The sequence below is a fragment of the Tachypleus tridentatus genome, chromosome 8 (genome assembly GCF_004210375.1).
Source record: "Tachypleus tridentatus isolate NWPU-2018 chromosome 8, ASM421037v1, whole genome shotgun sequence".
Lineage (NCBI taxonomy): Eukaryota > Metazoa > Arthropoda > Merostomata > Xiphosura > Limulidae > Tachypleus > Tachypleus tridentatus.
Genome location: NC_134832.1, coordinates 97,958,063 through 97,970,428, shown reverse-complemented (window position 1 = coordinate 97,970,428; position 12,366 = coordinate 97,958,063). Strand labels below are relative to the sequence as shown.

The following is a 12,366-nucleotide window of genomic DNA, read 5'->3' as shown; positions in this document are numbered from 1 at the left end:
CTTTGCGATTTCTTTCGTACTATTGAATCAGGTAAAGAGAGAAAGTGTAAAGATTGTGTAACCTTGATACACCTGAAATTGCATCTCAGTAAGTAAGACACATTTTACTGAGACGCTTGAGAACGTTGTGGAACTTAAGATGGAAGATCTGCATCGTATCTCATGAAGTGGTTCAAAGAATATTTTCGCTTTAAAACAACAGAGGACCGTTGACGTTTCCTTAGTGAATAATTTCCCTGAAGAAACTGTACACGTAGTCTAAGTGGTGGATTTCGTGAGAATCTTAAATCAATAACGAATTTCCTGTCGCTACACATTTTCATTCACGCAAACGTTTGATATCATGCACAGCAGAAGGACCAGAAAAATGCACGAAAAAACAAAAGTAAAGTAGTTCTTTTATTTTTCGCTCACGTGTTGTCAAACTTTTCATTTCTATCTCTGTCTCGCATATATATTTCTTACTAATTACGTTGGTCAAAGAAACATTTTAATTGAGAATTATCCTTTTCGTTGGGTGAACTAAAAAGGAAGATTTCTTAGTTTTATTTCCTCCACTCACATATACGTATTCTGTAAGGTAAGGTATCTGTGTTCGATATTGAGTTATCATTATAAAACGACAGTTGCTGGTGTGTTTTACCTGTTGCACAACACGTGAAATAGTTTATGAAACCAAACTCTTCCCCAGCGAGTAATAGAAATGATGGATTTGGATCTGTCTTTATAAAGGGAAAATCTCTGAACGATTTTGAATTTATACTGTCTACAAAAACGTGTAGATTCAAGGGTATTTTGTTTTACTTAGACCATTTGCGATGTGTCGAATTTGTAGAAATAAATAAGGAATGTTAGTGAAAACGAGGTAACGCTAACAAACTGGGGAAAGAGATTAAATATAATATTATAATTTAATTTGACAAACGATATATCACATATTTGGTTTAATTAAAATGTCACTTAATTATCGTATTTAACAACTTGACATTCGTCGTTCGTGACGAACTGATGATCCAAATTCCACTTATTTTTGTCCTATTCCAGCTCGCTTACCGAACCGCGGTATTCCGAGAAATATCTCCTCGCCCCAGGAAATGGCAGAGGAACTGTAGTTTACCGATGGTAATGTAATTGTTTTTGAATTCTCGCATAATTTCTCAGAACCATACGTTTATTCTTTACATTTATTTCAATCACGAACATTCGAAGCTGTCACCAACTTCTACGAGATTGATTAGTGAGTAAAATGAGATGCGATTTTCGATGATTAAGACAGCTCACATTTATAATTATACGTGTCAGCAACATTTCCGATAGTAATTACTACACCTTTCAACGCACTTGGAAATGGAAATGCACCTACCCATATTATTAGATAAGTTTCGTCAAGAAAGAAATCTGTGTTAATTGAAGAATGTGTTTATTGTAGTTTTCCAATCAATAATTTCGACCTTCTTGTTCGATGCCAGGTAAACAATATTAAATTAAAAACTATTTGGAAGTTAAAAGTTTGATAAACCGCGCAAAGAAGTGAATGACCGAGTAACGTGATGGAGTGAAGTCAGGGAAAACGAAGATTATATCGAGATAAAATAAGTACCTTCACACATCCAAAAGTAAACGATGCGACGGCCGGGAATCGAACCCAGGTCAACTGCTTGGAAGGCAGCTATGCTAACCACTATACCACCGTCGCTTTACGCGATAATTTTAAAACATCAAAGTTTTAAAAAATAACAACTTCTTTACCTGTAAATAAAGGTAACTGCCTTCTTCCGACACTGAGCTCACTTCACGTGGAACGGGTCTTTGTCTCGTATACTTTAAGAAACCAAGGCACGTTTTGTGTCTGTACTTTAATCTGAACGATAACGTTATTACACAAAAATTAACATTACCAAACTAGATTTACCAGATTGTTGTCATTTCTTATATCATAAGGTTTATTCTGACATTCTCATTTCTTGCATCATAGCTCACAATCGTACTTATTAACAAGCAATATTCCAATAGAGTTGTATGTGATTAGAGAGAAAAACGGGAACGATATTTATTTGTTTTCAATTTCGGCAAAGCTACACGAGTGCTATTAGCGTTAGTAGTCTCTAATTTCACAGTGGAAAGAAGGCGGATACACGCTACTACCAACCGCGAACTTTGAGCTATTCTCTCACCAAAGAATAATGAGATTGAACATCACGTATAACGCTTTCACGACTCAGAGAGCGAGTGTGTTTGGTGTGAAGGGAATTCGAACCTGCGACCCTCAGATTACGAGACGAGCGCCCTAATAACCTAGCCATGCCGGGTCTGAAATTGAATAATCCAATTTGAAGTGTTGAACACATAATTGTTAATCGATTGAAAATATAATGCTATTTCTCCTATGTTTTTAAACAATAAAGTAGAGATAAATTACCTTTCATTAAATTAATATACAAATTTTACATTTTGACGGTCATTGGAACGATAATTGGCTTCGTACTTAAAAAGAAATATCAGGTAAATTTTGAGTAAAATATACAAAGAAGTCAGGTCCCTTTACTGTTAAAAATACATATAAATTATTTAAAATGACAAAAACCCGCAAAATAGTTTTTTTTTTCTGAAATTAGTATACTAATTGGAAGAAAATTTCTTTAGACACAGAATATCTATAAACAATACGAAAAACTTCTACTCTCAGCAATCAAAATATGTCAGTCAACTTGCCTTAGGCCTAAGATTTGTTAATCATCACTAAGAATGGCCTAAAAAAAGAAAAAAAAAATTAACACTAACTTCTTGCTGCTGTTGAGTTAGAAATAAACACTACCGTAATTAATCCTATGAATAAATCAACTCATAATGTTCTTTTGAGACATGAGGCTAGACCATTCTAAAATCTCGTATAAGTGTACATATGTTTTTGTGCCAAGTGTATGCTAAAACACATTTTCAGCCGTGTTATGTGTTCGTCCTTTGAAATGAAGTTCACGCGCATGCGAATTGATGTAGTAATGCAGTATTTTTCTTTTGCTTTGAAAATAAGTGCATTCAATCAATCTTCTCCAATTAATTCCATGAAAACACTAAATCGTTATTTAACATTATCGTAATATTTTACAAGTTTCGCTCTTTTAGAATCGCAAGGGTAAATAACGATTTCTTTCAATCATAGTATGACGAGATGTAAACATAATTCATTCTCTCATTTCCCACGAAATTAACGAAGAACGTTAGCACAAAGTTTAAAAATCTGAATTTCTTTCTGTAACCTCTCTTCAACATCCATTTATCATAATTTAATGAGCTCTCAAAATTCCTCGAATTCAGTTAGTCATTGTAATGAGCGTTAAATTCAAATGAATGAAACGTTAATTTCGAGTTATGGTGGGCCACGCGTGGCTCATAGGAATGTCTGAGGAAATATAACAATGAAAATCGGTTCTTCATACTCATGAGTAGAAGAGGACGCGTTTTCACCATGTAGTTTACATCCAACAACAACAATAATATTGTGAACAGTGTAGTAGTACCTAACTCGTATATTTACGAAAACCCATTAAGTAATTTTGTGGAAAACGCTTTGCGATTTCTTTCGTACTATTGAATCAGGTAAAGAGAGAAAGTGTAAAGATTGTGTAACCTTGATACACCTGAAATTGCATCTCAGTAAGTAAGACACATTTTACTGAGACGCTTGAGAACGTTGTGGAACTTAAGATGGAAAATCTGCATCGTATCTCATGAAGTGGTTCAAAGAATATTTTCGCTTTAAAACAACAGAGGACCGTTGACGTTTCCTTAGTGAATAATTTCCCTGAAGAAACTGTACACGTAGTCTAAGTGGTGGATTTCGTGAGAATCTTAAATCAATAACGAATTTCCTGTCGCTACACATTTTCATTCACGCAAACGTTTGATATCATGCACAGCAGAAGGACCAGAAAAAATGCACGAAAAAACAAAAGTAAAGTAGTTCTTTTATTTTTCGCTCACGTGTTGTCAAACTTTTCATTTCTATCTCTGTCTCGCATATATATTTCTTACTAATTACGTTGGTCAAAGAAACATTTTAATTGAGAATTATCCTTTTCGTTGGGTGAACTAAAAAAGGAAGATTTCTTAGTTTTATTTCCTCCACTCACATATACGTATTCTGTAAGGTAAGGTATCTGTGTTCGATATTGAGTTATCATTATAAAACGACAGTTGCTGGTGTGTTTTACCTGTTGCACAACACGTGAAATAGTTTATGAAACCAAACTCTTCCCCAGCGAGTAATAGAAATGATGGATTTGGATCTGTCTTTATAAAGGGAAAATCTCTGAACGATTTTTGAATTTATACTGTCTACAAAAACGTGTAGATTCAAGGGTATTTTTGTTTTACTTAGACCATTTGCGATGTGTCGAATTTGTAGAAATAAATAAGGAATGTTAGTGAAAACGAGGTAACGCTAACAAACTGGGGAAAGAGATTAAATATAATATTATAATTTAATTTGACAAACGATATATCACATATTTGGTTTAATTAAAATGTCACTTAATTATCGTATTTAACAACTTGACATTCGTCGTTCGTGACGAACTGATGATCCAAATTCCACTTATTTTTGTCCTATTCCAGCTCGCTTACCGAACCGCGGTATTCCGAGAAATATCTCCTCGCCCCAGGAAATGGCAGAGGAACTGTAGTTTACCGATGGTAATGTAATTGTTTTTGAATTCTCGCATAATTTCTCAGAACCATACGTTTATTCTTTACATTTATTTCAATCACGAACATTCGAAGCTGTCACCAACTTCTACGAGATTGATTAGTGAGTAAAATGAGATGCGATTTCCGATGATTAAGACAGCTCACATTTATAATTATACGTGTCAGCAACATTTCCGATAGTAATCACACTTGAAAGCAGCGACAACAACATTCATTCAGTCTATTTCAAGCCAGCAACTGATTGCGGTGTTTAGAAACAAAATAAGAAGGATACAGGCCTGTATTGATGCCAACGGGGTCACTTTCAACATTGTTTATAATTGTCATTCATATTTACCTACTGTATTTTATATTGAAACATGTCTTAATAAATATATAAGTGCACAGTGACTTTCGGAACATCCTGTATTATTTCCCTGTATATGTATATTATTTTTATACGTATGAACATTGTAGAGGGTTTTTTATTATACAGTAGAAAATCTTTCACTGAAAAAGTGATATATAACCATGATATAATAACCTAAATATCTTTAGCTGAGCTGTTCAAAACACGTACACGAATTTAAGTGAAAAACGATGTTGGGCCATCTACTGTGCCTACCACAGGATGAAACCCACAATTTTTACGTTGTAAGTCCGTAGAGTTATCACTGTCTCGCCAGGGGGTATCAAGGTACCGTTTATTTACTGCGTAGTAACAAGCCAGTTATAATATGTATTCTATTGGTACTGAATAAAATATATTATTTTTATCTTATTCCTTGAATAATATATAACATATTTTATGTAAGTTTTACTCTTATGACAAAAATGGAGTTGAACGAGACTTATAAATCACTATTATCTTATAAAACTAAACAAAATAATAAGAAATATTCATAAATAAAATGTATGGCTTCCAATAACTGGAGTTCAACAAAATTACATTCTATTATTTCGTATATTAATTAACTTTAGTGAGTGAGTTTTACAGGACTGGACTATTTATGTTTAACTACATTCTGTTAATTTGTATATTAATTAACTTTAGTGAGTGAGTTTTACAGGACTGGACTATTTATGTTTAACTACATTCTGTTAATTTGTATATTAACTGATTAAATTACGAGCTTCACAGGTCAGAATTATTCATGTTTTGTTGCTATCCAGCATTATTACAATTTCTTATTTCGTGTGTGTGTGTGTGTGTTTGTGTTTTTCTTATAGCAAAGCCACATAGGCTATCTGCTGAGCCCACCGAGGGGAATAGAACCCCTGATTTTAGCGTTGTAAATCTGTAGACATACTCTTATTTAGTGTATTAATCACCTATGATTATGGAATTTCTTAGAACTAAGCTATTTCTGTTTGACTGTAATTCAGCATAAAAGTTTTGATTACAGTCTTGTAACGTATAATGTACAAACGTTATTTGAAGAGGCGTGAGCTGTGACATTGGATAAAATAAAAACAACCATAAGAGAAACACTTGTTTGTCGTCTTCCTTGAACATGGTTTTTATTCTGCAATCAGCACCGCAAACTTTAAAAAAATATATTTTTTCTTCCTCTTGACTAAAACGTGGAAACTTTATATTTTAGTACTGCTCTGATAACAGTATTAGTTAGACAGTGATGTGAACTAAAGCTATTGACATCATAGATCAATAATGAGAGATACAAATATGAGTCAACAAACACGAGAAAATATAATTAAAATGTTTACATACCGAGGGTAGTAGCGCTTTTCTAAAAATGGATAAGTTCATCATTTTTGTTAATATCGGATACTCATTTTTAATTCCTTTCTCCACCCCCCCAAAAAAAAATAAACATTATTTTTAAACGTTTTACGTCTTAGACTTACATAAGTCAATGAGAGCCATATTAATATGACAGTTGATGATAGTCAAAGGTCAAATTGTTCTTAATAAAACATTTGATAAAGAGTTTTCCCGAGTGTTGTTTAACAGTTAGCGTAACCGTTTAAGGATTTGGCTGTTTCGGGTTCGAGACATGTTGCTACAAAACACACTTCAGCTGTGGGTACGTTATAAAGTGATATTTAAATCCGCTATTCAATTGACTATATCTTTTTCAGGCCATGGGTATAGCAGACTGATTGCTTTTCATCTGATCACAGTTGAAAATTAGGAGAGGCTTGTTTATTTGAAATTTAGCACAAAAACAACACAAAGGGCGATTTGTGTTCTGAATACCACGGGTATCGAAACCTGGTTAATTAGCGTTGTAAGTCAGCAGACATATCGCTGTGCCACTGGGAAGCTTACAGGGGTCGCTGATGTAGCAGCTTAACCAGTCGTGTGCATAAAGTGTTTTGTAGATAACCAAATCAAAGTAAGCTAGAAGGGAGACACACACAAAGTCCTAATAACTTAAAGTGCTGATGTGTCTAGACAAGAATTAAAGTTGATTTGTGACTAGAAGAGATGAACTAACGTGATCTTCAATAAGTCAAAACGTCTATAGTTGTATATTGTCTCTCAAAGAAGAATGGATTATATATAGAAGAGAAGTTGTGGATTATCACAAAAATAGAAATGTAGGAAAGAAAACTCAGGCGAACGTGTATGTATTCATAGTCATAGCTAAATCAATGAACTGTTTAGTTCGAAATGAAAATAGCAAGTATTGAAAAACAAAAATAATGTTAAATACATTTCCAAGATCTGTTGACAAATGTACTGAACAAGAACATTATATGTACATATACATGTTAAAAGCAAAAAAAAACAAAACAGTAACAAAAACTACAGTCACATAGATACAAAAAGTGACGAATCATTAGAGTGGAAACGGTAGAAAGAATGATCAAAGAGATGGGTTTTCGTTTCCATTTGTGGCATAGTGTTATTTACTTGTGATACGCTAATTGTCTTATAACGTTTTTAATTTTGCTGTTTACGTGATATACATTTACATTCATACATTACTACAAGACATTTTATACTAGTTTGTAATATCAAGAAATGTGTAATCTACGCTTGTGGTACAAATTGAAATCCAACTTACTACTTCAGGTTTAAAGGGCACCCGTTTGAAACTTCTGTAAACAGCATCGTAAAAACGTGCGCCACAAAAACAATGAAGACACAACAAAGAAATAGTTAGACCCAAACTATTCCCTAGACTGTAGATAAAAGTATTGCTCGGAAAAAAAGTGATTCCTTACTTTTTTAGATTTTAATTCTCTTAATTTTAACTGTGTTCAAATCACACTCTTTAAGCGAACAGTTCTAATGTCATATTACCTCTAATTTTACCAATTGCAGTTACGAATATGCTATAATATTCCTGCGACTATATGAAGATTGTATTCTTTCATGTGTTTTACATTATAACACTTGTTACTGATTTCAGTAGTAACAAAGTAATTTATACTTTAAAAGAGCAATGAAACATTGAATCTGTTATTGTTAACAGTAGTATACGATAGTAGTAACTACATATTATTTTTAAAATTTACAATATTTTCTTCTTAAAAAATAAATCATAACAATACAAGGTAGTAAATTGTGATTTTTCTATTTGTACTCATCAAAAATCGACTCCTAACTTGGCCTGCAGTCCAAGGCGCAAAGGATAAGCTTTTTAACATTATATGCTAGATTTAAGGGAATGTCCAGTGTTGTAAAGCTCCTACGTGTTTCTGCTGTCAGTTTTAAAGAAACATTAGATTTTTTCTTCATCTTCTTGATGTCAATGAGCAGGACATTTAGAAAATGAAAATCATTCATATTAAACTTTATCAGCAGCATAGCGGTATGTCTGCAAACTTACAACGCTAAAAACCGGGTTTCGATACCCGTAGTAGGCAAAGCACAAACAGCTCATTGTGTAGTTTTGTGCTTAATTCAGAACAGCAACAACTACTCTTGTATTATGTCTCGCTTGTAAATTGTGACTTTAGTTTCTTGATGTTGTCTTTCAGAAGTTTAAAGACACGTGCAATTCAAGGGCAATATACAAAGAAATAATAACAGTATTTCACTTTAAGTAGCTACCAGGCTGTCTTTATGTTTTTGGTAGTGTTTATTCCAACTGCGAAAACCTAGATGCGCCATTTTCTTTCTTGGAATTACGTAAACTAAATCTGTGCTCTTCAAAAAGTGGTAATAATGTACATTGTAGTCAGTACAAACCTGTAACTAATTCATTCTGTTGGGTTACTCCAGTAATCAAACTGAAGAACTAATGTGTTGCTCCCATCAACACTTCTATTTTCATATCACAATCTTTTTGATATTCACGTTCAATATATAGGTGCATTTGATAGTGCTGGGGATGGACCATTACTTCGCATGTCCGAACTGTGACTGTGTTCAGCTGTCGTTAAAATGTCTTCCCAACTTTCGGGCAGTCACAGAATATATTTTACCAAACAATTTTTGTAAGCTTCGGCTTGGCCACAGATATTTCTTGAAATGTTCTCAGTTGTGTAAACACTGCTCATATGATTAAGTGTTAGTAGCGTTCGTGAAGGTAAAGAAATTAGCTAATAAACGCAAGTCCAGTTTTTCCTCACTAGATAGCAGCACTCGACACTAAACGTGTTTGTTAGTGATGCATATTTACATACTTCAGTTCTGTCTGTTTAATTGATTAACTATAGGTTTGTAATATGTAAGTTTATTATGAGACAAATTTATAGCATTCTAACTATATATCATCTCTTGAACATTTTGTTTCTAGCTGTGCTTGAAAATTAAAAAAAAAAAGAAAATGAAAAGTATAATTTACTCTAGTAATATTACTACTGATTTACAATACCAGATATCAGTTAAACCTTCAGTAGCATCTAGAGATTAAAAGTGAAGTGTAACAAATACCGTCTGGTTCGGTTCAGAGTTCAACTTTGTGACAGTTTTCCTGAACCCGATTATCTGCAGTTATAGATTGTTTTCATAAAGTAAATAAAATGCTATACAGTAATTTTACAACGTATGTCTTGTCTATAGTTTTTCGTATTAAACACAAGGCTAGTGTTGTATGCGTTGTAGTGAGTAGTTTAATGTATATTAGAAATTCCGTTTTAACATAAGATCTTACACATTTTAAACTTGAAAGGTATATTATGGGACAGATGAGTTAAGCAGCAATGTGAGACACCTTAAGGTTCAGAACGTAGTGGTCTCTGTTAAACATTGCTGTCGGAAGGAAGGAAATTGGTCAGTATAAGCCACACGCTACACTTAACCAACTAGCGATACTGGCTAACATAGTTATAACGTACTCATAGGTGAAATTGTGAAGCTTATTCAGTGGCATATCACGGGCTTCCAAACTTGGATTTGTTTATGTGTTTTTATTTTGTTGTTGTTTTGTTAAGTTTCGGGAAGTCTATTTGTACTAGACTTCTTTACTTAGAAATGAGAGACGAAAAGAAAGGCAATTAGTCTACGCCACCCACTGCCAACTGTTTTATAATTGTTGCCAACAAATAATGGAATTGACTGCATATTATAACTTCCCTCCTCCCACGGCTGAAAAGACGAGCATGTTTAATGATAGATGCCATGCTTCGATCTACAGATTGTGTCCTACCCATTCGAACCTTGGACCTTAATATAAGAAACATGATCAACTCCAAACCGCATTTACCATATAATCTCATAAAATCAAAATAAATAAAAGAAAACCGGGCTATAATAACTATTAGTTCTCGAGACATTCGTATGATGAATAAATAAAAACTTTGACATTCAAATATATGCTTCAAAAGTCTTTCTATAAATGTTATTCTATGATAAGAACACGGAAATGACCTAAATGTTAAATGTTTTAAGCCTTTTATGAAACTAGGGCAAAAAATAGAAACTTTAAGTCAAACTCTATGACAAAACGTGCTTATAAAAGACTTATTGTTTTCTTTGAATTTCAAGGAGATGTAAGTAAACAATGCACACAAGTTGAGCAACTTTAAAATCTGTACTGCAAATAACAGCTATAGCCAACTATAATATGATTATTCATAGACATAAACCCATCTCTTTCCCTCTATATATATATGTATCAAAACATATGGTTCTGTAGTCGATATTTTTTCATTTAGATAAAACATTTAATATACAGAAATGTATATAGAGATTCTCTTGTTTAACTACATTTTCCAGACATTAGTTCTTTTTCACTTTGTTTGTATAGTTTATTTTTTGAAAACTATACAGGAATTTCAAATTTCACTCTCGGTTCGATCAAAAATACATTTTCCACAAAAATACGTTGTCTCACCCAAAAGCTTTGGAATTAGTTTATCAACTGAATGTATTATATTATATTAAGGAGAGGCTATCGAAAGTCAAAATCATGAACAAAGGTATGAACATCTGCAATTATTGTAATTATTTACTCTAGGTAAGTAAAATATATCCATTTTTTTGTGTTACTTGAGTAGCATACCGGTATCTCTGCAGCCTTATAGTGGTAGAAACCAACAGAGGACAGAAACCCTTTTCTGTATCTGTGTGCTTAACAATAACAACTTTTTGGTATCAATGTGTATTTAAATTTGTGTTTTAACTGTGTCTGGGTTCAAGATAAAAGTTTAATAAATCCTGTATTGAGTGTTGATCAAATCTAGAAGTAGGTGACTTAAAAGTATTCTGTGAAATAAATATTTTGAACTATTTCAAATAATACATACGTGAAGGTTTATGGGTTAGATATAATACACTTTGCCGTGTAGAAGTCAAAACGTTATTTATAACAATAACTGATCACAATGTAACACGTGTAAAATACACAAAAATTAGAAAAAGAAATATACTTTTTATTTGTTTCAAGTAAAAAGATGTCGCTTTTGTCAAAAATAAATTTATTTTCTTACAAGCGCTAATGCCTTGCAATTTGTAATTCTGATCAAGTTTAGGTATTCCATATCAAATGCCTATCCTTAATGCCTATCTAAATATAAAAGCAAAAATCACGACCATGCGTTCAAAAATGAACATAAATGTTATTTGCATTTGGATATTGAATAATTGTTGGAAAAGATTGATATATTTAACCATTCGATATATAGAACAATGGCTGAGCGTAGAAACTTCAGTTTGAATGTTAATTAAGGAGGGTGTGAAAGGCATACTTATATATATATATATATATATAATCACACTCACTTACATCATAATAATATAAATAAACAGCTTTACACTCTCCAAAATGGCCGACTCCATATACATAGGACTATTGTTGTAGCATGTAGCCCACCTTGTGTACGCCCCTCTAAAAAAATTGGTTAAATTGTACCATTCATTTTATGATTTAGTACAACGAACCAAACTGTATATAAAAGAAGGAGCCCATCAGCATATTAAAGACTGAATTAGATCAAACAAAGTAAGTTTGTGTTGACCAGTTATGGTAAGGTGACATTAATTACTACGTAAAATAAGCTTAACTCACATAAATCTGTCATACACTCGCTAATGGACTGACACGTTTACTGGCAAACCAATATAAAATCTGTAACTTATGTTCCAGCCTTAGAACTGTTTTTGTTCATCTTTAAAGTAAGTAGATCGATTTTAATGAAAAAGGAGGTATGGTTTCGATCAATAAATCAGGTTTCAAGTAAGCATTCTTAAGTAATGTTCTTTAGTCTGTAATTTTTGTGATTTTAAACTTTCTGTTTTCTATATCCTTGTTCACACGTTCT

General features: G+C 32.8%; 1 non-coding gene across 1 annotated transcript; it reads right to left on the bottom strand.

The window, feature by feature from the left end:
- Positions 1–1,624: 1,624 nt before the first annotated feature.
- Positions 1,625–1,696, bottom strand: TRNAG-UCC (transfer RNA glycine (anticodon UCC)). The gene has a single exon. It is a non-coding gene; the product is annotated as a tRNA-Gly (tRNA).
- Positions 1,697–12,366: the final 10,670 nt, after the last annotated feature.